This window comes from Rhipicephalus microplus, chromosome X (genome assembly GCF_043290135.1).
Source record: "Rhipicephalus microplus isolate Deutch F79 chromosome X, USDA_Rmic, whole genome shotgun sequence".
NCBI lineage: Eukaryota > Metazoa > Arthropoda > Arachnida > Ixodida > Ixodidae > Rhipicephalus > Rhipicephalus microplus.
In genome coordinates this window covers 297157440-297179072 of record NC_134710.1, presented here as the reverse complement: position 1 = coordinate 297179072, position 21633 = coordinate 297157440, and the positions used below count along the sequence as shown (strand labels likewise).

At 48.2% G+C, this 21633-nt stretch overlaps 1 protein-coding gene across 1 annotated transcript in view; it reads left to right on the top strand.

Moving 5' to 3' along the window:
* The first annotated feature begins 5300 nt into the window (after window positions 1–5300).
* Window positions 5301–21633, top strand: part of LOC119161378 (uncharacterized) — a 158987-nt gene continuing 142654 nt past the window's right edge. Inside the window, exon 1 of the mRNA XM_075879412.1 lies at window positions 5301–5437. The gene's annotated coding sequence lies outside the window, so the exon portion shown is untranslated. The remainder of the gene's footprint in view (window positions 5438–21633) is intronic.

The window sequence follows — 21633 nt, the reverse complement described above, 5'->3', positions numbered from 1 at the left end:
CTCCCTCTGCAACACTCACCAATATTACTCAAGTTCAAGCTTTCATACTTGTGTGATTGTCTAGTGGCTAAGGTACTCGGCTGCTGACCCGCACGTCGCGGGTTAGAATTCCGACTGCGCCGGCTGCATTTCCGATGGAGGCTTAAATGTTGTAGGCCCGTGTGCCCAGATTTGGGTGCACATTAAAGGACCCCACGTGATCAAAATTTCCGGAGCCCTCCACTACGGCGTCTCTCATAATCATATGGTGGTTTTGGGACGTTAAACCCCACAAACCAATCAATTATTACTTGTGTGATTGTCAATTAAAATGAAATCATTGCGCATATCTGAGGCACCATAACAACACGTCAATATTCTGTATGTGTGTCTTTACACTAAGGAAGGCATACATAAATAATTCTAAGGACCGTAGCGTTTATCACGCGGCGCTGACAATGCAACCTTATGTTCAAAAAGGCAAATGTTTACAACGCTTTGTCAAGACGACATGGTGGTGGCACCTGCCCGTCGCTTTGCTTTCTACACCTTATCACCTCCGAGACAGGCGCGCATGCCTTCCTCCGTTTTCGAAGATAACTGCCCGATAGCGCTTGTGTCTAACATGCCTGGATGCGCTCAGTCGCCTTCGCTGCACGGATAGAGACTCGCTAACGCAGCGCCTCCAGGATACAATACACCGATTTTCTCGCACCGAACATCAAATAAACGTTTTGCTCACTCTCTTCAGACGCAAGACTATCGTCTTTCGACGACATTTGCAGTTTAACATGGAGATACGGGGCCAAATTTTTTTACTGTATTATTATTATTATTATTATTATTATTATTATTATTATTATTATTATTATTATTATTATTTCATACGACTGAGCCAGACATTTCAATCCTACGCGTGCAACAAACCGGTTGGAATACATGAAGTGACAACTTTACAAAGTGTCTAGATGACCCGCCACATTGGTCTGAAGGTTACGTTGTTCAACTGCTGTCCCGAAGGTAGAGAAATCAAATCCCGGCACGGCTGCCGCATTTCTATGCAGTGGAGTGCTTAAGGTCCGTGCAGTTAGATTCAAGTGCACGTAAAAGAAACCCAGGTGGTCAAAATTTAAGGAGCCCTCCCCTACGGCGTCCCTCCAAATCATATCAAGATTTCGGCACGTTAAACCTCAGCAATCATTACAGAGTGCAAAAGAAGCATGTCTTTCTAGTAGAAATGATAAGACTAGCCTATACTTTTGAAATAACTATCCGCAAAATCTAAAGATGCAGTCGCATTAAAACTGGGATCACCACGAACTGCTTCGTATACGCCTGTGCAAACTGTTAAACAGGGCATTGTTTTATTTAGTAGACAGGCCACATCGAAAAACATGCTATTGTTTTCGCTATGCAAGCCTGATGGTGGTGGTGGTAGTGGATGTAGTAGTGTAAGCAGGACGGGTAGCCTGGCATGCATGGTATTTCTATTGATTGCACTGTGAAATAATTTCTGACTGTTAATAAACAATTGACTAACATACCTGTATGCGGGACAATCAGAGTTTATTCTCTTGAAATGCGTTTATTTCTGTGCGGTTCTTCAATCACAGGTGATCAAAAGCTTCAGTTAGCCACAACTTCAGACGGAGTAGCTGGGCCACAGTTACTCTATTTCAGAAGGGGTCATGACTCTATAGCGCTTCGTGAACAACTGACGAGAGCGAGCGCCGAATTGGTAAAACGAGAAAGTTCCGTACCGCAGTGCAGTTGCTGCACACAAGTCTCTAATGACTGTTCAAGACTTCTTTGGGTTCCACTGCGTGGGCATTCCACAAATTGGAAGGCTGATAGATTGACGGGGGGCCACAGGTCGGCAAACCCACTCATCAGTCGAGTGACTCGGATTCAGGTCGAGCCGTGAACCCGAGTCCGAGTGAGCACGGTTCAGGAAACTTTTAGTGAGTCTGTGTCCGAGTGAGTCCTAGGCACAAAATACATTTCGTGAATGCATCTAAGTAAGCTCCAAAATTTTTGCCAACCTATGCGCTGGACCATTTGATAGACTGAACACTTGATCCAAGCAGGCTTGAAGGTGGCGTGGGCTATACTTCGCGAAGCTAGCGTTGGAGCTCCTATGCGAAAAGCGGTTGCGATTAGGCGGAGTGGTTGCTCCAAAGCTTGCAGGCTCCAAGTGAAGCAGAGTGCGTCCAAAAACCCGCACTGAAGTTTCACGATCAATGTTCTTTCAAACCCTAAAGCAGCGAGTTTTATTGTGGAAAAGTTTGAGGTTTGAAGTTGAAGTTGGTTAAGCTTCTCACACAAAGTACAAAAACAATTGACCTTGAGACGTGGTTGGAAAGAGGCAAAAAAAAAAAATAGGTACGAAGATGTAGCTTGACTGGCCCCACCTCCAAGTACATATAGCGAACGCTTAAGCAGAAGCAATTTAAATATGTACACAAAGGCTCTTTGAGTTGCAAAACAAAGGTCGTTGGAACAACTGAAGAACAAGTGCGGCTTCTAAATGTGGTGGTCAAGAAACCCACTTACAGGCTGCATGTTTTTGAAGATGACATGCCAGCAGGGGTATAGACTGATTTGAATAAATGGGTGGCAACAACAAGCCGAAATCAACCTGCTTTTTCTTGGGAACCTAGCAGTTGGACTTCTTGGGAGGAATCACAGTCCGAAAACGTTCATTCAACAATATTTCTGAACTCCAAGCAGCTATGCAGGTCTCTAAAGATGCGTAGCCGCCAGTATTAGATTTCTTGCCACACGCACACAGAGAAAGAGAGAGAGAGAGAGAGAGAGAGAGAAAGAGAGAGAGAGAGAGAGAGAGGAAAGAGATTGATAAGAAGCTTCTGTGGCGACTTGCATGACTGCAAGTTGAGCAACCCAATGCGATTCAGATTAGGTACATTTATTTTTTTCTTATGCTGTATATTGAGAGTGAATCAATTGAGTGTCAAATTCGGCCTCATCAAATTTTCAGTCTTCTTTGGCACTTGATTCAACAGTAAATAATGATCCTCGAAATAACAAGACAGCATTGCGAAGACGCATAGTGTAAAAACACAGTTTTTCCCGTTGTTCTTACAAGCGTTCCGCGTGAAGACAGTTTTAATGTTGGCAATTGTTTTGCCTGAGTATTTTGTATATTGTTCCAATGGGGGCCTCAATAAACACTGGACAAATCCGAGTTTCGAAGAACAGCAATCAGCAGCCGTTAAGTTCTTTTCTTGATTACTATAGGCTCGTAAGAGAAATTAAAGTCACCAAAGATCACGTACGGAATACTTCTTTTCTGTGGGTTGTGGAACTCTGCGTCTCTTTCTGCGTGAGTCAAACTGCGAACACTACTCCACGAAGTATTCCACATCCCAGTTTTCATCACATAAGGCCCAAAGCGGGGAGGTGGATCGTATTATCTTGAATAAATTTATTTAACTACTTCTTCGCGTCAACTTCACAATTACGATTGTGCCCAAAACTACTTAGGGGACGTCTGCGTTAGCGAATAAAATTAGTAGCCGGAAGATAGCTATTGCTTACTCGGGTAGTCTACGCCACTTCAAGAAATCAGCCGAGATATTTACACTGAACTACACAATCTGTCACAGGCGATTTGTAAATAAAACCTGTTCTAACCTAAAAACACTCATAGCTGTTTATGCGTTTTTAGGTTAGATGAACACACACGTACGCGAGAACTCGTTAGTCTCATCACAGACACACCCACGCACAAGTATACGCACACACTCACATGACTACATGTAGGCAGCATGGGCCAGAAAAGCTTACAAGGGAGTGCAACAGTTATTAGAGAGTGCTCGAGCGTCGAATTTGTGATTATCTCACTGAGCAGAAATTCGCGGCTTGATTTCTGTCAAATCAGTGAAACTGTCAACAATCAGGAACACAAAAAATAATGAATATTTGATAACAGAACTAACGAGTGTGTTTGAACGCTGACTGCAGTACACAAACACAAAACAAAACCTTTACAAGTGGTGCCACTGCAAGTACACCAAAAATAACCTTCTAAGCCCCCGTGCCTTTGTTAAGCTCGCAAAATTAGTTCATAGTTTGACAAAAGCGATTGAAATCCGCTTAGTGTATCGAATAGAGAGTATAAACGGTACTGCAGATTCGCAGAAGCTCAACTATCTCTCGGGTTCTTTTCCTCGCGCAGCTGCAGAAGGCTTCCTTCTCCCTTTAGGTCTGGTATTCCTGAAACTTCTAATGACCAACTATAGTATGTCGTATTGATAGTTTTTTTTATTTCCACTTGCGTGTTTTTTTATTTCCGCCTTTCTTTGCACACTTGGCAGGAAATAGGTCATTTAGTATATAGCACAACACAATAATGAACTGTACTTCGGTCTCCGCGCACGCCTTGTTAAACGAGAGCTCTAAAGAACAAGCTTCTCATATGGCATTGTCTCGGTCAATTTCAGTGTAAAGTAAAAAAAAAATCAAGTAATACAAAGAGATGCGAGGGATGCCATATCTCTCATTACTTGGCCAAAGCGTACATCACTAGCAAACCTCATCCACTGCATAATTGCTTGCAAGTGAGGGTCTTCAAGATAATGAAATCGCGATATAGTATGAATGCTGCAGCACATATTTTTTTTGCAGACTTCGTTTTTTTGCCGGAGAAAGGGAAACTTGTACTGAAGATGTGATATGCAAAATTATGCAATATTAGCAGAATGTAATATAAAGAGAAAGAGCACGGGGGGAAAGGTCAACAAGGGAGCTTATGAAGCCGGCGCCAGCTGCCATCATATATATATATATATATATATATATATATATATATATATATATATATATATATATATATATATATATGTGTGTATATAATCTCTGCTCTCTTGTCGTTTTATACTGCTCTAACTTATCTCTCATCGGAACGTGCTGGAATGAACGGGATAGTTCGGCCGCTCTCGGCTCCGGCCAGTCGAAGGCGGACGTAACCGGCAGCCAAGAAACACGAATGGAGAGATTAAAAAGAAAATGCCTCAGAATAAGCGCGAGGGAAACATTCTAGCCACTGCGCGTGCGCGAGATCCGCGCCTTCGTATCGACGTCACGACGAGAGACAGCATGGGGATACGAACGACCTCCGGGCCGACTAACTTCTGACTTGGCGGCCCAGGTGGGGAAATTGCCCGGGAAAGAAGGGAAGAGGGAGCGCGGCGAACGCCCCCTGGTCCGGCACTCTCGAAGTGTCCGCGGCAAACGACGGCGGCTACACAGGCGCTCCCGCGCGCGTTGTCGGCCGTACGCGCTCTTCTGCCGCTGAGCGTCGGGCGGAGTGCGCCGGGCGGCGCGCGCTCCCGAAGTTTTCTCTTCGCCGTTCGTCAGGGCCGCCAAAGCGAAAGTCCGCGTGGCCCGCGACCGCGCTTCGCTCACAAACTGGGGCCCGCTTGGACCACCGAGACCGGTAAGCGATCTTGCTTTTTTTTTTACTTTTGTCTCGATCCCTCTGTCATTGTTTTCTTCGTTCCTCAGTTTGTCCCGTACTTGAACTAAGTGCCAAGGAAAACAGGAACGCTAGCAGAACAAAAGTCAATATTGTCTTGCGTCCTTGTCATGCGTCCTCAGTTTGATTCGCGATGTCTTTATGTAGCACTTTTTTTTTCTGCTGTGACTATTCGTTGTCTGCACCTCCGCAAGCCGTTCGCGCACGCCATATTAGAACGTACGGTAATGGTTTGAGAGCTAAGATCATGTTCTCGCCTGAGAGTATTCTATATAGTCAGGTTAGAGGAAGTACTTGCATACCGTTTTAGAAATGCGCAGCTTAGAAGTTGGGGCTGGTGACACTCAATTCATTTGTTTGGTGTCCCCTTGTTTTGTTCGTGCAATAGCATTCTCGATTACCAATGTTTAGACAGTGCGTTTCATCAGTACTACTCATGGAACGCATGGTCTTTGTGAAAAGTTCTTAAAAGATTTCGTAAGGATGAACGCCGCTGAACAAAGGTGCCTATGCAGGCTAGTTGGTATTTCATTTATTTCATTGCAATATTGAGTGCAGTGCCACCTACAAAACTGTAAGACGTAGCTGACACGAATGAGGTGCTCCTGTCAACTACTTTCCCTCTAAACTACTCCTTCTTACAATTTTGTACATGGCGCTACACCTGAGATTACAATGAAGATCGCACTTCGGGCACTGAAAACGGCTAAAAAAATAACGGGACGAGAGAAGATATGAAAAACCCCCATTTTATTTTCGCTCTATCTCCTGTAATGATGCCATAGTGGCATATAGCTAAAGTCTTGGTCCTTTTGAGCAGTTTTTGGGATTAATTTGCCAGGCTCTCGTTGTGCACCGAGATCTCCAAAGTTCAGAAGAGTCAACGCAGAACGGTGGCGGAACGGTGGGGGAGAACTCCGATACAGTATGCTAATACTACTAAACGAACGACGTCTGCAGCAACAGCTGGCACGCTTTAGCACGAGCTAACCATTATACCCCTCTTCTCCTGCACGTCAGCTTCTTGCGCACTTCGTGTCATAGAATATTACTCTTCACATGCTTTCCAAAACTATACGGTAAATATATAGCCTGACGTCCAGCTCTCTTTACGAATGATGTATAATGCATCTGAAGAAATTGGATAATCAGAGGCAGCGATATAAAAAGAGAAGCGAAAAACAGAAAATTTAACCACAATATAAATACGGTAGACCATGAAGTGGAGTGGGGGACTTCTTAGAAAGATACGGAACTACAGTTAGTGAGAAACAGTGAAAGAGAGAAAACGCACACAAGCACTGACGTTCGTAGCATAAGCAACATGTCTTTACCAGTCACGCAAGCAGGTTTGTTCGTATGGAGGGCAATAATGAATTCGTTCCTTTCGGTGGCGATCGCTTTTGAAGGGCTTCACACTGTGGAAGACCGGTGAGTTCGCCTGTCAGTACCCGTTCGGCTTAAAAGCGTGAATGAGGCACAGATTTCTCACTAACCCTGAAATTATATAACCTCGCAAGATCAGTCAGAACAGCTAAGATATCAAATGTCGAACAGTATTGCGCATTAGATTAAGCGTGTTTTTGTAGTGAGTTGTCGAGCACAGCTTTCCCAAACCATATAGCACTGCTTAGGCGCAAACGCAATTATATACTGTTCTCGTCAAAGGCTTGCTTCTTTGACTGCGAGTGGTTCATATATGTTGGGAATAGTAACTTAAGGAATCTTGGATAAAAAGTGGTGATTGAATTATCGTAACATCATTATGGCAATAGTTTTACATTGGTGAAGTAATATAAGAGAGGTTGCGGTTCCTTAATTACTTCAGTAGAAACTGCCGACACACTGTCGATACAAGCATCCTGGACGCCATCAAATAGTCCACCTGTTATTGAACAAAAAAGCTACATCTGTAAAGATATGCGCGAATAATATTTTGACAACTTTTGAGCATCGAAAGGCGACTCGTCTTTTAGCAATAAACAAGTGCATTGCTCCATTTAATGTCCCAAAACTGCACAATATCATGTGAGGCATGCCGTAACGGTGCGCTGCGAATTAATTTTGACCTCCTGAAGTTTTTTAGCATGTATAGTGCGCTCGTCGTACAAAGCGAGCCAATGTAGTGCTGATCAATGCACATGCTTTCATCTTGCTCTTATTCAGTTCTCATATAGGCGTTATTTTTATTCGAACAGTTACAACAGAGGCAACATTACCTTAAGCAGCCAGATTCATGTGCGACATGATGCGGTTATAACGTGCAACTGCCCATACAATCGCTAACTAAAAATTACGTTGTGTTTCAGTCCACAAGCACTTCGATGAAATCTATCCACACAGCTACTTTTGTAAAGTGCCGCCATTGAAATGCGGCCATCGCGGTCGAAAATCAAAGCCATGGCCTCGTAATTAGCAGCAGCATGCAACAGCTAGTAATTTACTATAATGTGTAAAAACATAAATTAGAGTGCGAGAAGTAAACGCCCACGTCCGAATAACATCAGTGGGGAGGGGGTGCATTGCTCGGGCAGGCGTCAGTCTGAGGAATTTTCCTACGGTGTCTTCCTCTCGTGTCGATACTAGTGCCTAATGGCGGGTAAAAATCTGGGAATCTACATGAAACACAAAAAGATGGCAATCGTAGGGAAGATGACCAGAACTACCTCCTCTCCTTGAGAAACATGTGTTCACAGAGAAATAGCGAAACTGAGCAGGCTCGCGTAAGAGGCTTTAACTAAGCTTGTCGTGTTAACCACGCAAATAGACCCGTGAAAAGACCGACACTGGGGCGCGAACACTCGCGGGAGCTGTCTGAAAATGTCTGAACTGTGGCTCGGTTTGAGAAAAGGATTCAAGGACTAAAAACGTCAGGAGCTTCGTGAGCGGCGATGCCTTGTAATTTACCGTATAATTCGCAGTATACGCGACAGTCCTCAAGGAGCAACACAGGGGTGGCTCATGAGTAGAGGCTGTATGCACATGGCACCAATAACGCGAATGGCAACTCTTTCACTTGTCTTATACACCGAGAGTCGATTTGATTGATATGTGGGGTTTAGCGTCCCAAAACCACCATATCATTACGAGAGACGCCGTAGTGGAGGGCTCCGGAAATTTCGACCACCAGGGGTTCTTTAATGTGCACCGAAATCTAAGCACACGGGCCTACAGAATTTTCGCCTCCATCGAAAATGCAGTCGCCGAAGCCGGGATTCGATGCCACGACTTGCGGGTCAGCAGCCCAATATACCTTAGCCGCGAGACCACCACGGTGGGGCTATGCATCGAGAGTTACGAGCATAAAGAAGTAGTTCGCAAAAATCTCTCGTTTCTACGCATTCACGCTTGTGCACTAAGCTCCATGGCAGGCTCAATCACTACTTTGAACACTTCTAATTAGATTATTGCACACGTTTTATTGTTTTTGAAAAATGAGACGCAAAAGGCGAGGACGTTAACCGAAAGACCGGCACCCGGCTTGCCGTTGTATTGGGGAAGAGTGTAAGGTGAGACAGAAATATGAAAAGTAAAATATATGGCAGTGAAAAAAAAATACATATACATGCGTACACATATAACAAAAACGTTGGAGTGTCCGAGTCGTTACACAGTATCGCTTGAGCGTAAGAGCTTCTGAGAATGCTTTCGCTTTCATTTGTGAGGATAATGAGATTACCTCCTCAGAAAGCAAACTGCCGCCGGTTCGGGTCAGCGCTGTAGCGAATAACTTTCCGTAGATGCTGTAGGCAGGAAGGACAGTGAGAGAGATCATATGGCATGTTCTACCACACTGTCGCAAGTGTCACCGAAAGCACGGACAGCGATTTTATACATAAAGCAAAAGCGTTCGTAAAAGACACACCAAACTACAGTCGGCATAGGGCCGTTGTTCATTGGATGGTCCAGATGACATTCGGACCTAAAGGGATGAGTTCAAAGGGTTCCGTCCAGTAAAGCAGAAAACATGGCATGTTCCACGGAGATTTTTCGTCCAGGTAAAGTATGGTGCATGGTTAACTGCGATTTATAAGAAGAATTTGAAAGCACCGCAATTTCAGCTACTCCGTTACACTTAGTATTGCGAGAAAATCGAGCTGCTCAGCCGAACAAATTCTCTTGCACCTTATTAGAAATGAAAAGTACACGAGCCTGTTGTTCTTTCAAAATGTAGTAGCGCGAAGTTTACCTCAGCTTTTTTATCATTTAATTTTTTGAACGGCTTACTCAGACTAAACAAGCTAACGCACTTGTAAGCGACTGTTCACTGTAGTGAGGGCAGCCATGCAAGGATTATCTTTCAATACCACAGTCATCACGAGTAGTGCTTTCTGACAACATGATGCAAACAAGAACACACCTTTGTTTATTGCAGTCAAAAATAAATGAACCAGGTGTTCCCACTATTTCGTGGCTGCAACTATACCCTTTCGCACTTGTTTGTTTGTTGAGGCCATAGTCGACAATGCAGGCAGCACATGTTTGGATGTGGAACGGAAAGTCCATTCGGCAGAGCAAGTTATTTTGAAATAAATTAGATTTTTCTACATGAAAACGTGATAATTCATCAACTACAAGTCTTTCAGCGCCATTAGGCCTTGATTGTTGTATCGATTACTGTTCACTGCCCCTAAGATCTAACTGATATCTGCATGTTTATTACCTGCGACGTTGAAGACTTCAAAGCTACAGAAATGTATGCTTGTTTTAGGCGAAGCCATTGATACCTTTTCTAATCTCGAGTATGAGTTATTTATGTGGTCCTCGCCGCAGTTCTAATAGCAAGTAATCGACTTCTGACGTCACAAAATGCCTCTCCTGCATATTGATCGGATATAGTCGTGTAGGTGCAGGGATTGAAAACTAGTTTGTTTGCTTTTTATTTTATATATTACTGACTCCAAAAAAGCAGAGACCAAGGAGCAATTGATGGCTCATTTGCGGAAATGCATGGTGGATCGCTAGCGCAGTGATTACAGATCGTATTACAAAATGATGACTTCCGCTTTGCCGAAGGAGGTGCTACAACACGGGAGGAACCGGTTTTGCAAAAGCGCCTTATGAGTGCTCTCAGATGTGCCGTTGTTCTGTTTCGTCTCAGACGGATACACATGTTACCCCCGTTAAAGCTAATTCTGGCAAATCAAGACAAATGCCGAGTGTCCGAAATTGAATGGCTTGTCGAGTGCGAACACTTGTCCTTGAAGTGACCGTCATTACGAGAAAATTTTATTTCAAGACAAAAAAAACAACAACACAAGAAGCACTCCAGGCCTCTCAGCCCCAGCGTGAGCCGAAAGAGTGATCACATCAGAGCACGTTGTAAAGACTCTTTAACAGGCGTAACGAACGCACACTCTCTTGTTGTTAACAGGTGTTATATTGCGTGGCAAAAACGCAGAAGCACACCAGGAGTCACATCCTATAAAGTGCGTAACGTAAGATTTATTCAAATATTTACACCCATTTCAAAGAGCTTAGCAATAATTCATCGTAATCATATACAGTATCAAGGCATGCGGCTACGTAGGTGCCCATATTGCTCAACGGATGCGTACATACTGGGTACTTCGCTACTGTCTGGACAGGCAGAGACGAAAATGCTAGCATGAGGCGCTCAAAGGGTTGACTTAATACAAAAATGCTTGCTCAATGCAGCTCACTTGCCTTACATAAACAAAGCCAGGTTTTCGCTTGATTGTGCGGCGAGAGTGGAACACCTGCCGCATTGTGCCTATATGCGCGATCGCTGCGATGGACACCTGTTGCGGTGGACAACATCGCCACAACACTCTGCTGTTGTTGTGAGTTCTTACACTGTAAAAGCCTAACACCCTGTGCAATTTATGCTCAGACTGTACCTACCGTACACATTGTGGATCCCTGTAGGTGGTTCTTGTTAGAGTTTTTATCGTGTAGGCGGTTCTTGTTACGTTCAGTACCACGAGATAGTTGGTCAGTGTTCGCACGATATTACGAATACACATGCCATACCTTTTGAAGAGGGCATAGCATAATGTCTCTTCAGAGACTGGTGTAATATCCACATTAAATGAAACGTGAACAGAAACAAGCACTTGCGATGGTGTAGTCCGCGCCTTCTAGTCACCATTGACAGGCGTGCACATCTGGGTTGGTATGACACTGCACGATCCCCCTATAGTGCAGTATTTTCGGTATGTTTGCAGGGCTGATATTTGATAAAAAAGTCACAGCTTTGCCGCAAAGGCGAAGCTATGAACGTGATAGCAACAATTTGAAAGGTCACGCGCAGAATGAAAAGCAGATCAAAACGTGCCCCGCGTTTCTCGCGCACAATTTACGCACGCAACGTTCTCACAGGTACGGATGCACGCGAATAAGCGTCTCATTTCTTACTTCACTGAGGCTGAAAAGCGCGCGCTTTTCGCGAACGGAGACTGCATTGATTGCAGTGACCTTTGTGCGCCCGGTAAATACAGCAGAATCATTACACGTAAAGCCCGACGCCAGCCAAGGCGTACGATACTGCAACCGATTAGGACCTGCAGCGTTTCGGCTCCATCGTTTTTCGATCGGAACCCCTGACCACCTCTTCGAACCCTCAAGAAAACCTCTCCACCGTCACCGGAATGTGATCCGGTTCATCTGGACACCCCATTTCGGCAAGTGGACCCACCTCACAACTTTCACGGGCGACTTACATCTGGACGCCGGAGGCGGCCCCGCTCGGCCTACTGGCTATGGCGCCCCCCAGCAAAATGGGCGATCGGTCCCACACCACGACCGTCACCGTGGCGGACACCTACACCGGATACGACCCCCACAGCATGATGTGGACTACCATCTCTACCTCGGACAGCAGGCCGGAGCTGCCCCAAACATTTAAGAGCACCGCGCTTGCTGCCGCGGTGGCAAGACGCGAGCGAGCGAGCGACGTGGCAGTGGCGGCGTCCGCCAATGCGGCCTCCCCAACCACGGCTGTCGACGAGGCAGACCGCTCCTCCTCCACACTTCCGCCGCCTGCGCCGCGCTCCGCGGGCCCGCAACAGGGGAGGAGGCGGCCCTCGTGGCAGCCTCGGCCTCTGCCGAAGCCGAGGGAAACTGATTTTGTTGTTGTTCTGAAAGCACGGACACAACTATCCCTCACCGCCGTTTTCCCCGAGAAGGGAGCCGGCAGCGCGCTCATCGCCCACCTCGGAGCGAACGCGAACCGGCTGGTCACAGTCGTGATGGTGCAGGATCAAAACCTCATCCTGGCCTACACCCCACATCCGCTTATTGCGGACAAACTAATTGGTGAACTGACAATTCCTTCATCCGTCGGACCGGTGCCCATGTTGGGGTATCTCCGCGCGGACACCCAGGACTCCTGCTACGGAGTGGTGACAGTGCGCAGCTCTGACTCTGAAGCCGAATTTCGCCAACGCTTCTACTGGCCGGAAGGCGAAATACTGCACATCCGGCGTTTGGGCACCTCCAACAAGGTGTGGCTCACTTTTGCAGGAAAGGTGAAGCCCAGGTACGTCACCTATGACGCCCTGCTGATCCCGGTGCAGCCATACAGAAAAACTGTACCAGCCTGCAACCAGTGCGGCTCAGTTGGGCATCGACCCGACGCTTGCCCTGGCCCTAAACCGGACCTCTGTGGTACCTGTGGCAACACAGTGCCACTCATAGATGGTGCTCGCGCACCTCACGAATGCACGCCGAAGTGTGCTCTATGCGCCGGACCCCACGTCACCGGGGACCGGTGCGTAAGGAACGTTGCACGGCACCACCACCAAAACCATCCACTCTTCTACCGAAGAACCAAACCGGCTCCAAGAAACGCAAACGCCGGCGAACACGGAAGCCAAGCAGGCCGACCACCGGGACTTCACCGCAGGGGGCCCAGCCTCCTGCCACCAAACCTTCTCCTCCACCCCCGCATCCTGGCGCGGGGGCTCCCGGGCCCTCCAAGCGAGGCCCCACCCCGGCCGGACCTCCCGCCGCGAGGTCCACCTCGAGCCAGGGCCCACCTGCCTCCCCTACACCGCACCCGCCGTCACCCGGAATCCAGCCTGCTGCCCAAGGGGATGCCACATGGGCCGCTCGCGTCCGACAAGGACCCGAGGTGAGCGGCTCGGGCGGGGCAGCCTCCCCATCCGGAACCCCCTCGAACCCACCCAAACCTCAAACGTCTTCCGCCCCCACACGGGAACAACTCGAAATTAAACAGCTCCGGGCCCAAGTGGCCTCGTTGACCCGTGCAATAGAGGCACTCGCAAACCGCCCGCCTCCATCTAACTCGACACCTTCCGGGCAGGCGCTGGAAGCGATGGATAGTGCCCCCTCGGAACAAAGGTACACCACGGCACTCCTCTCTCCGATTGAGGCGCGTCTAAATAGCCTGGAGGGCCAGGTGGCCTCCATAGTAATTACTATCGAGGATCGCTTGGCTGCCGCCCTCCAAACCGTATTCGCCAGAATCCCGGGCATGATAGTGGCCCAGCTGCCCCAACTCGCTTCCAGCACCCGTCGTCCCACCCCAAAACCTAAGCGGGTTAATAAACCTCAGACGCCCCGGCCACTTCCCCAAAGGGCTGAGGCTGACAGGCAGCCTGCCATATTGACTGCAACATCAGCAGCAAGCCCCGGACCGAGCGGCGGAGCACCTCTGGGTCTCTCTGCTCTCCTGGAGGCTACCCAAAATTCTAATACCCATGATGGCGGGCAACGCCTCTAGATCGCGCCGCGCCCGCGTTAATTCGGACCCTTTCACAATCCTCCAATGGAACTGCCGGGGATTTCAGGCTCGCACTAAGTGGGCTGCTCTCCGGCTCCACTTAGAAACCTATCCCCAATTACCCGCGGTAGTGGCCCTACAGGAACCGGGCGAACACGCCGCCCTTACAAACTATACCGTGTATCAAAGGGACGCGCAAACGGCACTTTGCGTGCATCTAGATTACACCGCCAGTTTGGTGGATCTCGAATGCAACCCGGCTTACTCGTATGCTATGGTGACTCTCCTCCCTCTTAGGAAGCAGGACCCATCCATACACATTCTTAACATCTACAGTTCACCCAAACTGCCCAACATAACATACGCCGACATCTTTAGCAAAGCTCACACGGTGGCAGGCAAAGAACCACTAGTCATAGTAGGTGTTTTCAATGCCCCCAGCCCTCACTGGGGTTATCGTCGGGAGGAACGACGTGGTCGGAAATTGGCGGAACTCATTTCCACCATGGGTTTAACCATCCTGACGGACCCCACACACCCAACCCGCATTGGAAACTCTGTTACCCGAGACACATGTCCCGATCTCACACTCACCAAAAACATAAAACACGCAGATTGGCTCTATACCGAGGAAACCCTCGGTAGTGACCACTGCATTGTCATTACCACAATCCGGACACACCCCCTTACTCGTCCCCACCACCAAGCGAAACTTCCAGACTGGACCAAATTTCGCTTGGTATACTCCAATCCGACCCCCATAGCTCACCAAGGATACTACACTTGGTCCCAACATCTCGTAAACTCACTCCACAAAATCGAGCAGACGGTTCAACTTTCAGAGGCCACGCCGGCGGTGGACAACCACCTCCTACATCTCTGGGAGGCTCGGCACAGCCTAGTGCGCCGATGGCGCCGACAGAAACACAACCGACAGCTCAAAATCCGCATAGCGGCTCTCACCATAGAGGTACGCGGCCCAGCTCGCCGACTCAAACTGGGTAGAGCGCTGCAACACTGCCGCCACACAGATGTCAAGCCGCAACACCTGGCGTCTCTTTAGGGCTCTCATCGACCCTAGCCAAACACGCACAGAAACACAGAAACACCTTCAGCGCGCGCTTCACGCCTATGCGGGTGACGCGGAAAAATTGGCACAGGCTCTCAGAGACAAATATCTCTGTAGCCAACAGGACTTCATCGAACCGGCGTATTCATATGCAGGCACGGAAAACGCCGAGTTGGATCGTTGCTTTCAGCTCCACCATCTGAAGGCGGCCCTGTCCAAAATGAAACGAGGCACAGCGCCAGGTCGGGATCGAGTGACGGTTCGGCTCCTAGCCAACCTCCCTGACTCGGCGTACATTCACCTCCTCGACTACTTCAATCAGATCTGGGAGGGGCGCGAACCCCTACCGCTCGATTGGAAAACGGCCTTAGTAACTTTCATTACTAAATCAGGCAAATCTATAAACATCGACAATCTCAGACCAATTTTCCTAACCTCATGCGTATGGAAACTTATGGAAGCCATGGTCCGGGACAGGCTCTCTGAATACTTAGAGGCCCGACACACTTTTTCAGACACTATGTACGGCTTCCGCCCACATCGCTCTGCTCAGGACATCCTCCTGCAACTCCATCGTGACGTTGTCGAACCGGTCGAACATCCCAGTGACGACAAGGTAGTCCTCGCCTTAGATCTCAAGGGAGCTTTCGATAACGTTACCCATGACATCATCCTTACCAACCTATCACAAACAAACTGTGGGCATAATGCTTTTAGGTACGTCCGCCAATTCCTCATAGAACGGCAGACATACCTGTGTATTCAAGACAAGGAGCATGGACCGTACCCCCTCGGTACGCGTGGAACACCACAGGGAGCAGTCCTCTTTCCTCTTCTGTTCAATCTTGCCATGGCTGACCTTCCCTCATTGCTAAACGATGTCCCAGGCGTGCAGCACGCTCTGTACGCCGACGACATCACGCTATGGGCAACTCAGGGTTCCCTTGGTAGCATCGAGACATGCCTGCAACATGCCGCGTCGATAGTTGACAGCTACGCCCGCGGCTGCGGTCTCGAATGCTCACCCACCAAATCGGAATACGTGCATCTTCGCCCCAAACCGAACGACACGACACAAATTGAACTCACCTTGTGTAACACGGCCATTCCGGAACGCGACGAAATCAGAGTCCTGGGACTCTTCATACACAAACACCGCAAAATTGACACCACTCTGCGCAAACTACGCACTGTGGGGGATCAGGGGGGCCGCATGATCCGCCGTGTTTCGAACAAGCGAGGAGGTCTCAAGAGCCGTGCTGCTCTGCGCCTCGCCAACGCTTTCGTGACCAGCCGGATCCTTTATTCGACACCTTACCTGCGTCTGCGTAAATGCGACGAGAATACACTAGACTGTATACTCCGCAAAATTTACAAACGTGCCCTAGACCTCCCCATCTCAACGTCGAACCAACGTCTCGCAGACCTGGGCATGACAAACACGTACGGGGAACGTAAAGAGGCTCAACTCAATAACCAGTACCTGCGCAGGTCTCAGGATGGGAACAACCTCCTACCCCGCCTCCACATTTCCGACACCCACAAGGTGGAAGAGCGTACCGCGATCCCCGAGGATTGGCGTGGTGCACTGATCATTCCGCCTCTGCCCCAAAACATGACAAATGGGACTCGCGATGGGCGGCGTACAGCGCGGGCTACAGCCCTACAGCAACGGTATGGCTCACGCCCGGGAGTCTTCTACACGGACGCATCCGGCCCCCACCACGGCGGGTGGTACACGGCCGCTGTGGTTCACCAAAACGTACCTATTCAAGGGCTCACCTTTCGAGCACCGGACATCACACACGCGGAGGAGGTCGCCATAGCCCTCGCCGCAGCGGACCCCGCATCTCGGATAATTATTACCGATTCGCGGAGGGCGTGCCAAAATCTCACACGGGGTTGCATCAATGATCGCGCCGCCGAAATCCTTAAGCGATGCTATTATCTAGATCGCCCAAATCCACGCACCGTCATCTGGACTCCTGCTCATACGGGGCTAGTTGGAAACGAGGCTGCAGATGCCTCGGCCCGCGCGCTTAATTACCGGGACCCGCCTCGCCCTCCATCGCCTGATGTTCGAGAACCCAATCCGGCTACCTCTTTCAGAGAAATCACCGCTATGTACAAATCGAACAGGCTCCGCTTCCCACCCCCAGCATCGGGCCTGCCCAAGAAGGACGAGCGCTGGCTCCTCCGTCTCTATACCAATACAGTATTGTGCCCGGCGATACTCAAACATTTCAATCCGGCATTCTCTGGGGAATGCCCGCACTGTGACCATCCGTTCACGGATCCTTTCCATATGGTGTGGGCATGCCCCTCAAATCCGGCGGTCCCGCCACTTCCCCTTCCCTCCCTACCCGAGAGAGCTGGGAGGCTGCCCTGCTCGGTTGCTCGACCCTAGAGGACCAGCGTGCCCTAGTGGCCCGAGCGCGTGCTGCAGCAGAAGCCACAGGGGTCCCGGACTAGGGACTCCTCCTAGATTTTGTAAGGGGCCGGCCCTTAAAGCCGTCCCCAACTCTCTCCTGTCAACTGAGTGAATAAAGTTTACTACCTACCTAACTTCACGACGCAGAGGTCCCACGGTCGATTCCGCGCGCCAGAGTGGTTTTTTCTGGATTTTTTTTTCTTTCTTGCGTTTTCACACACACACACACACACACACACACACACACACACACACACACACACACACACACACACACACACACACACACACACACACACACACACACACACACACACACACACACACACACACACACACACACACACACACACACACACATATATACGGTTCATGCGATGCCGGCGGCAAAATCCAGCTGAGGATGTCCATATAATTGCTATCACAATAAAGAAACAGAAGACAACAAAGGTCGAACGGCCAAAAGTGATCCGTACGCAACGCTGGTCCCCGTTATTCTTTTCTCAGATCTAAAGAGAAGCTAAAATATCGCTATCGCGCATTGCTGCCAAACCAGATAGGCACGCCTGTCAACAGTGATAACTTGATGGCGCTCACCACACCATTGCTAATACTTGTCGCTGTTCGGGTTTCATTTATTGAGCACGGAGTGCAGAACTATATAGTACTCCAGCAACTTTAATAATAATTGTTCGATGCTTACGTACCACAACCATGATACGATTACAAAGGACGCGGTAGTGCAGGGCTCCCGAAACTTCGGCCGTCTAGTGTTCATTAACGAAAACCAAAGTAAATGTACATGGACCTCAAGCGTTTTCGCCTCCACTGAAAACGCGGCCGCCACGGCCGGGATTGGAACTCACCACCTTCGGGTCAGCAGTAGAGCACCAATACACCACCGTGGCAGGTGGGCTCCATAAATTTTGAATAGATTGATTGATACGTGGGGTTTGACGTCCCAAAACCACCTTATGATTATGAGAGAAGCCGTCGTGGAAAGCTCCGGAAATTTCGACCAGCTGGGGTTCTTTAACGTGCACCCAAATCTGAACACAAGGGCGTATTGCATTTAAGAAATTTCAGCGTCTACCTTAAAGGCGCCTCAGTACGCCACTTTTTCAGCTAATCACTGAATCACTTCAATGTAGAAGTTTAATGCCGCACAAACCGACTGCTGCTATTTTTTTTTCAGAAACCGTCAACTACATACGAGTGGACTTCAAGCGCGCCCTTGAAGCGTTTCATCTCTTCTTTCGTAATAATGATCTCTCTGAAAGCTGCACAAGGAGGGGGGAGCACAAGGGGGCGAGAGGGTGCGCCCCTCCGTAAGCACGCATCATGACTCTGAAAACTCTCTTCCTTTTTTCTTCGAGCGTGTGGTTAAAATCAGTGTTATTGTGAGCACATGGGGGGGGGGGGGAGGGATTTTAAGTGAATAAAAAAGAAAAGTGAGCGCCGTAACTGTCTCTCAGGGCAAGGACACATCAACAGTAGCTCACGAGGAATGGGAATAGAGAAGAGATTAAAAGGATAGGATTAAAAGGTAAAGAGATAGACAGAGAGGAAGGAGAGAGTGAGGCACAGGGGTAGCGAACGACAGAAGTAAGGAGAAGACAGGAAAGATGGACACGGTTGCAGGAGTCCGAGGACGGGGCACCAGTGGCGAGAGCTCTTGTCGGCAATGCCTTCATTCAGTTTTGTTGCTCAGGGCTAAATGCCTGCAGCATACCTGTGAATTCGTCTGATGTGTGAAATCAACTGGCCCAAACTTAAGGCTGTTCCTCCTTCACTTGTTGCACGCGTATTCTTGCACTCTATGACTTGCAGCCGTTTTTACGTATAGAAGTACTAAAATTGCTCTTTAGTGGGTTATTGAGTGGTATATACGTAATAATGTAATAACATCTATAATGTATGCATATGAGACATGGTAAACTAAACGTAATATAAGCGTGAAATCGCAAATTCATTACTTTCATTACTAGAAGCTCTTTCTCGCAGTCCTTGCAATGCTGCACGACTGAATCTTCTCATTTCTATTAAAGCGGTGCTATTTTTTAGTCCTACCCTCCTCCGAGAACTTAGTTTATTGCTGAAAAATACATAAAAAGCAACATAGTCAAAACCGACCTGGCTAAATTTTAATGCACGCCAATAGCCACATTTTGAGACGTTGCTTTGTTGTCCTATGTTTTGCCCAAATAATAGTTGGGCTTCCCATGCTCGTCACATATTTATTCGCATTTCTTGTCTAGCCTGTAAATGAAAAAAAAGTACAAGTAATAAGGCTCTTTAGAGTTTGAATACACGCGCATTCGAGAGTGTGGGTGATACTGTCAAGTGCAAGAAAACTGCAGCGTAAAGTCGTTTAAAGAGGAATCCGCTGACGCGGGAGGGTTTTGCACTGCTATACAACCTACACCAAACGTGTCTGGGGTGCTTGAGCGGTGTGCGCTCCATAGGACAGCAAGAACATTTACCGCTGCCTGCTGGGCTCGAGATAGCCGCCGCCTCGAAGACAGGGGGAAGACTGCGTGTATGCTATTCTTCGCCAACGTATGCGCTCTGTGCGAGGCTATTTCGGGCCCCGTAGAGACGACAAAGTCGTCTCCGTATTCCAGAGTCATGTCGTTCACGCGCTGCACAACGCAGGCTGTACTTCAGATGCGCGGCCGCCAGAATTCATGCATGTGTCGGTGCGAGAAGCGCTTTCGCACCTTTTCGCACTTCTTTCATCTGCACGTGCTTTTTTTTTTCTCTTCATCACTCTCTTGCAGTAGCCTTCCATCATTGGATATATTACGTCGCAAGAGTACTACGGGATGAGATTATTACATGAAATCAGGTATCATCCCTTCCAGCTCGCGAAAATCGAATAGCTATTGGAAGGTGCAGATACGAGGTGATTAAAGGGCAGACTGCATAACTCGGTCAACATGCTTTCTGGCCTGTAAGTCACCTTAAATACCTTGTATACGGATGCCTACTGAATGCAAACCAAAAATATAAATAGTAAACGAAACGTCTCTGAACAGGAATTGTCCAAGATATGACCATATCGCTACAGGCTTAGCGAAGTATAGAAACTACGTGATTTACGAGACAACAGAGCTGAGACGGACCGGGCTTTGTCAATCTCTCACCTGTTGCCCTGTGGTTTGGGTTGTTTCTCGTTCGACATGTAGTGACTGGCCCAAATAAGAACTCTAGTACCGCTATGAGCTTCGGCTTGCTTCTGCTACTGTTACGACTGTATTTTACAGATGTTCTGAAAAAAAAAGGACGTTCGGTGTATGCGCGTGGTATAAAAGGCAACTTATACACGTACATACACTGTCTATACTCGGTCCTGTGCTTCACATTTCACCCACACACTTCCCCTTTCTGCTTTAATTGTTTTCCTTTACTTTTGCACGCGCATTGCACTTGTTCATGGTGTTTTATACTGTACATGTTTGAATTCAGTAGACCGAGCTTGTGTCTCTGTGTTGATCAGGGCTGACCAGGTGTTTGGGATGACGTCGGGTTTACCAACGCCATAGGTTGATGCCGGTTTGACTCGGCATTCAACCATACTCTGCGTCGGACTATATTTCTAACAGCTGAGTTGTTTAAGCTGAGCGTTGGTCTGTAATCTGTGAACAAAAGCCATCATTCCCACGAACCGGCAAGCGCTCTCCTCGCTCTCTTCGTCCTCTTCTTCTGCTTCGCTCTTAGAACTCGTGCGATGATGTGTCTGGCGCATGATTTTCACAACACTGATGCGTAAGAAAACTAGCACGGAGAGACAGAGAAAAACGAGAAAGAGAGAGAGAAAGGCAGATATAAAGGAAGATATTGAATTGAAGAGAAAAAGATAAATTCTAGCAAAAAAAAAAATACTTGAGGAGGTGGAATCGGATCCCGTGTACCCACGATACGAAGGCGAGTACCGTAACTCGGTTATC